This window comes from Lichenostomus cassidix, chromosome 9, assembly GCF_008360975.1.
Source record: "Lichenostomus cassidix isolate B80296 chromosome 9, HeHo_3.0, whole genome shotgun sequence".
NCBI classification, from domain to species: Eukaryota; Metazoa; Chordata; class Aves; order Passeriformes; family Meliphagidae; genus Lichenostomus; species Lichenostomus cassidix.
In genome coordinates, this window is record NC_139490.1 from 16,872,847 (window position 1) to 16,884,882 (window position 12,036).

Consider the following 12,036-nt stretch of genomic DNA (forward strand, 5'->3'; position numbering starts at 1 on the left):
GTAGCACAAAACTAAACTAGATAGAAGGAACTGACATTTCTCGAGGGCACAGAACTGTGCTTTCTCTTAAACAGGTACTTGGTATATCCAGTTTTTCTAAAAAGGTAATGGTAAGTGGGTGTTAAAAACTTCTATTTGACATCAACCTCTTCTACGTACACCCAAGCCCCACTGTCTGAAATATCACTGCACACTGAAGGACAGAGAGGGCCCAAGATCCTACACCTCTCCTCTGCTTCCTGATGAAACAACAGTGACATTTACGAGAAACTGAAAGCCAAAGTGACATCACAAAGCAAACAGATTTATTTCCCCCACAAAAAAGCTAAATTACTTCAACGCACAGTCTGACTGAACAGGCTACAAACTTCAGTTTAAAATTTTGTTCCAGGTGAAAGATAAAACTAAATTAAAATGAGCTCAGCGCTAATGAGCTCCAGGAACAACACCTAAACACTCCTAAAGCCACCTTCACCCATGACACAAACACCCTTCCAATAAAACCAACTGAAAATGCAAATCCCATTGCAATTCTGCATCTTAGATTTTTTCTATTCAAAACATTTCACAACTTATTTTCCTTAAATAAGGGGGGTTTTTTAAACTTATCCAAGGCGGTTTAGACATTTAGATAAACACATCTTCTGTTAATAAGAACAATAAAACACAGCACTAAGGTGACAACTTTGCCAGCAAACCTGACAGCACTTCCCAAGAAGAAGGCAGCATGCTAAAAACACTTACTCAAGATCCTGTAGCAAAGGAATGGCTATGCCAGAACACAATCCAGTGCTGCTCCATCCTGCATCTCCTTCTCCTCCCACTATATACATGACACTTCACGGCAAACAAGTGCATTATTCGTTTCAGGCACTTTACCTGATACTGTCAATACGCTGCTTCCATTCCTTTTCACAAGCAGCTATTAGAGCATTAAGAGATACATTTAATGCCGAACTAAATTAAATGTTTTCATGTTTGTGACAGAGAAAAGGAATTAACTAAAGGATAAAGCACCTTGCTACTGGAGAAAGCCTCAGAGAAACTTTGGTATCTGCCAATTCACTTTTAGAGAGAGCTGAAACTACCAATTTCCCCAGCATACTGCTAGGTTTTTAAACCACAAATACAAATTAAACATGGAAGAGTACTTAAACAAGAATATCAACACCACTGCACATACTGCATGAAAAAAGTCTACTGTATAAAAATAAGCCAGAAGCTTCACCAGTAACCTTTGTGTGCTGAAGAAGTGGTGTAACAGCGTAGCTATCACTGCCAGTTTATCACTCTCCAAATTCCAAAGTCATTTTTCCCCTCGTTTAAGTCAATCACCCTATGTGCTTCCACTGGGAGGCAGACTGTGCTTTCCATCCGAATCCAAGGGACTCGGAGTGGTTTCATGTGTTGTTTTCTACTACAAAACACAGCCTAAGATCAGTTCTTCAGTTTCTGGGAAATCTGAAATGCTAAGGCATGAACAGTTATGGTTTGCTTGTTTCTTAGAAAACAAAACAAAAATAGATGGTTTGCTGCCATACATTCAATGTGGTTTGTTCTGTATCCTAGTCATGTATTCATTAGGTCAGAATAAAAAAAAAAATCTAACAAAACAATGCCACACATTTTTAACTGTAAAGGTACATCTGCATTTGTTTTTCTTCAGCAGAAACTATACACAGAGAAAAATATTCTCCTTTGCTTTTAGATTAATTTGAGTTCATGCAGTGCCACAGTAAAAATTACTCATTATCCTATATTCATTTTTCAAAAAATACTGGGTGGCCAGGTCCAAAATCTGGCAAGTCCGTGTTTTTATGTTGGTTTTGCCTTCTTTCTTTTACATTTCTTCTCTGTTTGGTGCGCTTTTTTTAGGGATAACTACTGTCCCTGATGCTGGCTCATTACCTGGTGTGCAGTGTCAATTCACTCACCAAGACGAGATATTTCTTTATTCTAGTTTGCACAAAGTAGGGATCTAGGTGTCACAAAGTCAGCAAAACTTTACACTAGTTACACATTTTAACAAAGGCATCTGGGTACTTTGGTTACAAACTCCACAGCTTTTTCACTAATTTGTACTCAAAGCCCTATTCACTAGTTATACCTCTTGCTACCCCTGCTAAAGAGTCCACATGTGCAGCTCATCCCTGCACAGCAGTCAGGGGTCTGTTCTGAGCAGGTGGTCTATGGCTTGGTGGCCATGACCTCCCCTGCCAGAATCACCTTTTCCCGGGTCCTGCTCAGTCCTGCTGACTCTTGTCCCGACAGCCCCTTCCATTTTGGGATTGTGCTCCCCTTTCCTTAAAACACAAGATTAGCCAAGCCTGCAAGTCTCTACAGGTTTCACAGTGCAGTTGCTTAATCCTAACTCCCTACCTATAGCTACTGATTAACATCAAAACAACTGCACAGTTTGGTTCAAATCTTCAGGGACTAGATAACCTCACACCAGAAGCTCGGGAAGAACAAGAAAATGAATACACTCGGGTAACAAAGCAAATGTGAGAGAACAAAATGAAGAAAAAGTGTGAAAATTCCAGGTCTTCAGACGAGTTCCTCACAAGAAAAATATGAGCCAGATGAACAACACATGCAAGAGGAATTTTACAATACATTTCAAAGCAAGAGGGATATCCACAGCATGATTTAAGCATCAAAGTGGTAAAGTAGGATGTTTCACTGCGTAATTTGACAGGCTAAGCTGCTGACATTTTCAATGTACTTTCTCTTTTGAAGGATAAATACATTTTCAAGTACTAATTCCTTGGGTTTGGTGGGTTTGGGTTTGTTTTTTTTTTTTAATCATTGTGTCCAGTCATCTACAGCAATTTACTACCAAAATAAATGTAATTAAGAAGTTCGCACGAGAGTATCTGCTTTTCTCACACCCTACACTTTCCACTGCAGTGCCTGAAACTCCAGAATAGGAAAAATCCGTCTCCTCTGGCCTGCAATGGATGTCACAAGTTCTTCAGAAAGGATCACTGCTTTACTAATGAAAGATTTCTGCTACTAACCCATGTGCTTGGTTCAGATTGTGTTATCTAACATTCACTCTCAGTACAACTAGGAGATCCCCCTCAAGCCACACAGCAGAAAAATAACAGGAATGCAATTTATAAAAATCCCAGGAAGTGTTGCCCCAAGCCAACACACACACAAGATTCATTGGGAGTTTCAGAGTTCACGGACTGAACCTCTCTGTAAGGACTAAGCAAGACACACCAGAAGCAGTGCTTCACTCCAGCAACAATATAAAAGCAGAAAATAACCTGTGGAGCTTTTCCTGAGCACAAATACAAAGAGAGAAAGGAAGTTTGCTCAAACTTCTGGGAATATGCAATTTTCACTTTTGGTAATCTTCTTTACCTCTGTCACAAGTTATAAATCTATTCTCAAAAACAGGGGTCTGTTTCTTAGTTTGCTTACAGTGGTGTCTGTGAAATTCCACATCCTAAATATGCAGGTTTATAGATGGTTAAGCTTGACTTTTAAGCTGGTTTAACAGAAATACTTTGCTTAAGATTTGGGGTATATGTCCAAATACAACTATTGTCCTGCAATGGCCAGAAACTGCCTTCCTCCTAGAATTTTTTAGGACCTAATGCTAAAAAATTACTTTGCTTATTTAACTCCAGATTTCAAAAATCTCCAACTAAATCAAACCAGTTTATAAGACACACCAGGAATGCTGCACACACAATCAGTAGAAATAAGTGAAATAAGACTTCAACAAATGTTTCCTGTGGATACAAGCACGACACTGTAAACACCAAGTTGCCAAAAGGAACTGGAAAGCCTTGAAGTAATGGTAATACCATCGACCGGTTAAGCACTTGATGAAATCTGGGGAAGACTACCAGAGAAGATTTTGGCTGTTAATGCTTCAACCTCACTCTTCCATGTGTTTATGGACAGACAGCACTTTGCACTGGGCAAGCTGGGGAAGTCACACAAAAGGCTGAGCTACAGAAAGACAAGTAGGCTGTTTTTCTCTGCAAACTGCTTTGTATGGTTTTTATTTCTCTTGGCTGCTCTAAAGTTCTAGGGACAGTGGGGAATATGATATTAAAAAAGAAAGAAACAGCCAAGGAAAAAGAAAATATTTCAAATGTAGTGTTTTCTTAAAGAGCTATTTGATCTAGGTTTTATATCTGTAATGCTTGGGGGAAAATTAGTCCTTTGTTCAAAATCCAGCACTGTAATTCATTTAAACATGGCATAAAGAAGTCTACCCTGCTCATTTGAGTCATCATTCTATTTTCTAGCTTTAGAAGTAAAAGAATATCAGGACAACCTCTCTCCTCCATCTCACTGGAACAAATATCCTTTTTTCTTTTTTTTACTCTCCCTTTTGTAAGCAAAGCAAGGCAGGATCAGTCATGAACATGCTCAACAATTGCATAACTCGAAGCAAACACGGAACAAGGTCTCATTAAATTAGAGGCCATTTCATTCTCTGAGAAGAATTATACAAGTGTGGTTTTTAGCTCCAAGTCCTTATGTGTCACCCATAAAAACAAAGCTTACAAACACAGGTGTTGAAAATCAGAGGACAATACCCAGTGCCCAGAGATATGTTCTGGATGGGATGGAGGCTAGGAAGTAACTACATCCTCCCAGGAGATCACTCAAGTCAGGACTTCAGAATCACTACACAAATACTGCGTAGGTAGATGGAGGTTTTGGGAGAAGCCAATCCTGTTTTTCTGTTAAGGGAAATCAAACACACCCTTAGACTCTGATTATGTAAACATGACCAAAATTGAGGTACATGGCTGGGTAGAGCCTTCACTGCTAAGTTTCAAGAACACTGACCTTTTTTAAAGGGAAGGTGCTATAGTATTTGTAAGAATTTTGTGAATGTTCTCAGGCAAAATTATTTTGTCTGTGCTATACAGACCTCAACATTAGATTAATACAATTTGGCAAGTTGGAAGTCCAAAACAGACTAATAAATATTTCTAGAAGAAGAATATAAATATTTCATCTGTTTTGTGAGCTGCTAACATTTCAAACACCAAGAGAAATAAATCTTGCTTTTTAAAAAAATCCCCCAAAGAATCATGAAATATGAAGCTAATGTTGTAATTAAAATATAGGCAGTTTCAACCACTGTACTTTTAAAATCTTTTATATTAGATGTAATCACACCTACAGATGCACAATAAACCAAGTCAGGGTAGCAGATGTCTCAGTCCTTTCACAGCCTAGACCTGGCCACAACTGCATTTGTGACTGTGTAACACAGGATTTGGGCAGAAGATTTTTTTTCTCAGCTAGAACTTATTTTATTAGCAAATTACAGATTTAAATATTTTCCTGAGTGTCTGTTTTACTTAGCTTTCCTAATTAAAAAGCCTCACACCACCCTTAGACACACACTAACAGCCTTGGCTTGGTGACCCGGACACTCACAGCCCTGCTACATCTACTGGGCAGTGGATTTGTAACCTTGTTCTTCAAAGTATTGGATGGTACCAGGTTAAGCTTTTTGTGCAGACTCTAAGACAAGCAGATAAGAATCTCCATAAGCATCTTCCCCCTCAAGAAATGGGAAAAAATAGAATCTACATAGGCTTCAGCACTGCAGAACTGGAAAATGTTTTCTGTGCGTCTCAAAGTTATCCATTAGGAAAAGCATTTCTCTGTTCACAGTTTCCCCAGAACAATACAGTGCAGCAATACTTCATCAGGACAATTAAACTGCAGCTGTAAATGCCTGGAAAGTTCTGTCATCAGGGCTTGACAAATCATTTGTGGACTTAATGCTGGGAACAGACCGAACCCAGTTTGCCACACAGATCACCAAATTCCCTGCCTGAGCACTCCTGGGACAGCTGCCTCCCCTGTGTGCCTGCTGACTTCACCTCTCCGCAGCACTCACAAAAAAAAATCCTTACCAAATCCACAGACACAAAAAAGCAGATGTTTCTCTACAAAACCACTCAAATCCTACTGCAAAGCCATTGCCTCCTGCTTCTCCTGTTCCCTTCTGCCTTTCTCCATACCCACATACTTAAAACCAACTACATACACCTCTTTGCCAAACACAAATTACCAACTCATCTAAATTCTAAAGTTAACCACAGATGCTCCGCTTTCTAGTTTTTCCTAGGTTCTCACAGAATGAGCTCATAAACATTGATTTTAATAATGGTTTGGTGAAACAACTGCAGACCACACTCCACTGTTTCTCAGACTGTCTTCTCACACTGTCTTAAAGCTTCGGTTGGTAGAAATTTTTCTGTATGTGTGATCCAACAGACCTTACGTCATGATGCACACTGATGTATGACACTGCACTGATTGCCCAAGAAGCAAAGCACCCATGCCAAACCTCCCTGCAGATGGCCAAGGCTTCTCCCATGTCTCAGCAGCCAACCTGAACAAAATGAGGCATGTTCCACACCCTGTCCTGGAGAGCAGTAAGGGAAAGGCAGAAGTCTTTCCTCTAAAGATGCAGAGAAAGCGTTTTTACATAGTTTTCAGTTCACAGAATCCTTATGAGTTTATCACAGGAGAGAATGTTCTACAGACAGGAATGTAACACAGAAAATAGATGGGGAACTGGAGCTGGCAGTGCAGTACTAGTGCCATTCTGCTGCCTCATTTTCAGCAAGTCACTTCTAATCTTTATTATCTATTTTCCCCTTCCAGCTCTCATACTGGTTTCATCTAGTAGACACAAGCATTCAAAGTAAGTATATTTACACAGCTCCTAAAAACTAAAGCATTTGATTTTCAATTTTGTAGCGTAATGGGAGAAGGTTTGCAGTTTGTTCTTGCTGTTTTCACTATCAACAGTGAAAACCCACAAGTCAGTAACTTCAATAATCTTATCTTCCCTGCTTTTCAGGAAACTCATCAGACTAAGAAGTCAGCTTGTCCCATTTCAGATATCATAATTAACTAGCAAATTTTCATAATTAACAAGGCTCAAGAACACGGAGGGAAAGACGACTTCCCAATGCACAGGTGGTGACAAATTGCCACCTCCTCCTCTGGGATTACAGACACCTTAAATCAGCACCTTGACTTCCCATGAGCTGCAAGCTCACTTAAGGAATGAGAGGACACGTGGGTGAGTAATTCCTTCCCAAGGATCAGTACAAGACTCTTGCAAGTTTTGAACCAAGCTGATTCCAAAACCCTTTTGAACTTTGAACAACTTTTCCCTAATTAATACAGAAAGTAATACAGAATAAGATTTGAGCTTCCTTCAGAGTTGCACTTTCCCCCCCTTAACCCCACAGAATAGCCATTCAGAAGGTGTGTTTAGGATATGGCCTCGTCTATGTGATTTCCTTCAACAGACTCAAAGTCATTAGTTCCCAAACTGTATCTTGCAGCTGAGTACTGAATTCTTTGAGAGCCCTTCAGGCTTTGCTACATGGCAAACTGATGTAGACCAGGCCCTCAGGATGAAGAGCAGGTTTTTCCAACTCTAACTGCTTAATTAAACAAATAAAGTCCTGCCATTGAGAGCTGCTTAGGATTGGCTTGAGTGCTTGCTATACTGCTCCAAGTCTGATGGGTAAAGCTGCACTGCCAGACCACATGCAGTCCTAAATAAGCTGGTTCACAACCTTCCACTGCAACTGCTCTGCTGGCAGAAACTCCATAGAGCCATGGGGTAATTCAGGTGGAAAAGGACATCAAGGGGATCATGGTTCAACCTCAAGCTCAAAGCAAGGTCACTGTGAAATCACACCTGCTTTCTCAGGGCTTTATTCAGTTGGATTTTGAAAATTTCCACAGAGGAAGTCTGCACAAGCTCTCTGGGCTACCAACTCCCACCACTTAACAGAGCTCAGGGTGAAAAACACCTTATAGACACAGACCTGAGACTTCAATTCACACCTGCTGTCTCTTTGCCCTCCCATCATCCACCACAGTGAAGAACTCCACTCTTCTGAAAACCTTCACACAGGTGCTGGAAGGGCCCTCCAAGCCTTTTCTTCTCCAGGCTCAACAACAGGCACAGCTCGTCTACTTCTCACAAAGCAAAAGCTCACAACTCAAGACAATCTTGGCAGCTGTCCACTGAACTCACTCCAGTTTATTGACATTTCCTTTGTCCCAGGCAGGGGAGCACAACTGGATGCCATACTCTGGACGTGGTCTAACGAGTGCCAAATGGAATGGGATAATTGCTCCACTTGACCTAGAGCTGTGCTCCTGTTAATACAGGGTACAGGCTGCCCCATGCACAGCTTGCTGTCCACTGTGTCCCCAGAGCCTTCTTAGCTGGGCTGCCCCCAGAACAGCCTGTGCTGGTGCAGGGGGTCACTCCTGACAGGGAGCAAGCCAGGAAGCTCCCACCCTTAAGAAGCTGCTTAAATGGTAAATTTGCTTAGTAATCGGCAGCAGATGAAATGGATAGAAATTGAAGCCAAGTCTTCTTAGTGTTAATACACCTTACTTAGTAGTACTAAGTCGCATCTTAGGGCCATATTCAGATGGCCTAAATTCCACATAAATCCTTCTGCCTCCTATTTCTTATTAGCTGGCTTTCAGGCAGCTCCCCACTCAGTGTCTTACGTAAATTCTCTAAACTGCTCTTCAAAACCACCTAGAATTCTCCATTGACTGAGAAAAGGGGCTTCAGTGGAATTCAAGCCACCTGAACCTGGTCTTTAAAGTCCTGCAGCATCAGACTGCATTATTTCTTTGGATTTGCCACCACGGCATTAAGTAACAGTTGGTTGTCAGGACAGGTTTAGTTACTCTTCCACTGGGACATATATTCTAAAAGAAAATGTAGACTGCTAAACAAGTCAGGACTCAGTTCTTCCTGCTAGTTGCTGGAAATTTACTCCATAGCTGAATCTCCTTTAACAAGAATGCTTTATCCATAGTTCTTTTGAATTTTGTCCTGAGCCATGTGTAATGTTTGTTCCAGAAGTCTTGACAATCCATTGAAAAAAAATGGGTCTTAGTATGACTCAATGGCTCAAACCATTCACTGGTCTACAGAAAGGAAGAATAAAAGCCCTACAATCAGCACTGAACGGGGGCTGGGGAAATCAATGGCTTAAATGTTCACCAGTTCAGCAAAAGCACCATGCTTTAAGTCAAACATGAAGACGTTTCCCCTAGTTCTTCAAAGATTAACAGTTTTCCAATAAATGCCATTCTGATTTTCCTAGGTTTCTGGCTAAACTACATCTCTTGATTTCAGAAGTTATTTCTTATAGGCATTATGATTTTGTAAGTTTCATAAATGAGAAGTTACTCACCAGCATTCTCAGCCCAACAGGCCCCTACTCAGTGTTCTTACATAATCAGGATCCTCTAAGCAAGAGAGATGGAGCAGGGAAGATGGGAACCACTCATAAATGCTTCTGAAAAACACACCACAGTCCTGACACCTTTCTTTAGGACATTAACGGTGCTTTTGTCAAAGCCCCACAGCACTCCAGGTGGACAGGTACAGAGAGTTTATCCCTTGTCCACAGCTGTAACTCAGAGCTCTCTCAATATATCCCCAGTTCTGTGAAATATAAAGAATAAAAGTGAGGCTGAAATTTATTACCTTCATCCTTGCTTTGAGTGGAACAAGACATTTGCAGGTAGCACTTTCAGAACCAAGTACCAGCTTATTTTAGGTCAAATGGACTATTGCAGAATTAATCAGTAGGTTTTCCCCCTCCAAGGGATTCTGTATCCATTAGCAAGAAGCCCACTTTCCTGACCAGCCAGAAGGCACCAGATCCATACCACAGGCTGACCTCATGATGAGTTTCAGAAGTTTTCACCACACAGATCAGCAGCTCCATCAGACTGACTCAAGTTTGTCAGGCAGCCATCAACACTGAACATACAAGTGTTAAACATGAACCTACCTCCCGTTTGTATGGACCAACAACAACAAACGTGCTAAACAACTACAAAGAAAACTAGGTCTGCAAGTCACAATGTTTAGTTTCAGTCATTCTGAAGCATACATGTACAGGTCAAGGAGGAGCTACCAAGCCTAAAAATGTCTTTCCTTTTCAAAGCACACAGAATAGTCAGATAGTATGAGAAGTGCTGCAGATAGTTATGAATATAAAGTCTTATGAATGCACCCAGATGATTACGCTCCTCTTAGGATATAGTCAAGACCTGATAACACATCTATTATTTCAAACTTCTGCTTTTTAGCCCCAGGAAATAAGTCATAAACCACAGTGAATTTTTGCACAATGAGATGACAATCCACTCTGGAGAAAGACTGTATCAAGAACAGAATGTAACCAGTCAAAAAATCACATTAAGGCTTTTGGTTTCATTTTATGCACTTTCTTTACATGATGATTAAAACAGTAACAAGACCAAAAAAAAAAAAACCCGAACAAATTTCATGTCAACTCAAATATTTGTATTTTGAATAAAAATTACTGCCTTTACCCTTAACACACTTTTAAAAGTGACCAAAACCTTTTATCATTGGTATTGCTCTTTTTCACTAACTCTGTACTGGTAACAGCACTCTAAAATCTGAGTCTACTCAGACACAAGAATTTCACAGCTGGTGTTATCAAACCCATTTCACGGGCCAAAAAAAGAGTCATAGTCTAGAATCTGATACTCCTAAACAAGACACAGTACTTCTCATTTTAAAAGCTGCTGCACATAATAATTAAATATAGGGGGGGCTTGTTTCTTCAGTAAGGTAAAAAAAAATGCAGCAGCGCTCATAAAATAACTTACAAATATTTTTCTGTCACTGCCCTAATTTTTATGGAGGGTACTGTTTTCTTATTTCCCAGGGATTCTGTATGAGTCCCAAACACTGAACTTGATGCTATTTATGGAACTATCTATAGTAGTTGTTTAAGGCTTGTTGCTGTCCCTACGAGTGAAGGGTATTCCTGCGCTATCGCTCCCGGGGGAGCCCCGGAAGGGAACGCACCTCAGCACCGAATGCAGCACCAAACCCCTGGCAAGCGGCTCGGCAGCACTGAGAGCAGCCCGGCAATCCCGGCCCGCTGCCCTCCGGCCCTGCCGCTCCGCATCACCGCGCTCGGTCCGCACCGGGCACGGCGGGTCAGCACCCCCGCCACACCGGGCACCTGCCGGGCCGCCTCCCCCGCCCCTCCCGGCTCCCGCCACCCCCCCGGCCGCCGGAGCCCAAACACAAAGCGCAGCAACGGGAAAAACGCGCCTGTTACCGACTATTATCTCGCTAATTATCCGGAGCGCCGCTCCCGCGGGGACGGCGCCGGTGCGCAGCCGCCGGCCCCACCGGCAGCCGGGCCCGCGGCAGCCCCGCCGGCCGCCTCGGCACCCCCGCGGCCCGAATGGCCGCCGCACTCGCCCCCGCGGAGGCGGCGAGAGGCCCGGCGGAGCCCCGCGGCACCGCGCGGCCGGGCGGGCGCTCTCGCGGCGGCGCGAGGCCCCGCAGCCCGCCCCGGCCCGCGGCCCCGCACTCACCGGCCCCGGCCCGGGGACGCCGCGGCGGAACCACCCGCTCCGCGCACCGCCCGAGTGCGCGCCCGCGCTCACCCGCGGCCGGGCCGCCCGCCGCCGCGCGCGCTCATTCCGTATGCGCCACGGCGCCTCCTGGTTGGCCCGCGCAGGGTGGCGCGCGGGGCCGGGCTGCTGCCGCACGGGGTTACTACAGGGCACCAGTGATGGAGGGCGGGGCCAGCGCCGCGGGCCAATCGCCGCTGAGGGGAGGGGTCGCGTCAGCAGCCCGTCCTTCCGCGCCCCCGCCCGGCCGCGCCTGCGCACCCGCGGAGCGGTGCCGGTGCCGGTCCCGGTGAGCCGGCACGGGCCGATCGTGTCCGATCGCCTCCACGGAGCCTGCAATGGCCCCGCGCCCGCCGCTGACGCCGTGCTCCCACGGGCGCTCCCACGGCCCCGCTACCGCGCAGGCGGGCGGGCGATGCGCGATGCTGCGTGTGCCGCCGGGGCGCGTTAATGGATGCTTTCTGCCCAGTGTCCCTGTCGCAGTGACCGCGGCAGAGGGGTGAAGGTGCTCCAGGGCCGCCCGGCGCGGGCCGCGGTGAGAGGCAGGGCCGCTGCAGGGCCCGAGGCTGAGGG

At 44.1% G+C, this 12,036-nt stretch overlaps 1 protein-coding gene across 5 annotated transcripts in view; it reads right to left on the bottom strand.

Annotated features, from left to right (window-relative positions):
* The window catches only part of ACSL3 (acyl-CoA synthetase long chain family member 3), a 49,636-nt gene extending 38,021 nt beyond the window's left edge, over positions 1 to 11,615 (bottom strand). For 2 of the 5 annotated variants that reach the window (XM_085069659.1, XM_085069655.1), the window contains exon 1: positions 11,425 to 11,536. The gene's annotated coding sequence lies outside the window, so the exon portion shown is untranslated. Of the gene's footprint in view, positions 1 to 11,162; positions 11,284 to 11,424 lie in introns of those variants that run through there. The other 3 variants (XR_014854090.1, XM_085069656.1, XM_085069658.1) reach the window with 3 other exon arrangements.
* Between the last annotated feature and the right edge of the window lie 421 nt (positions 11,616 to 12,036).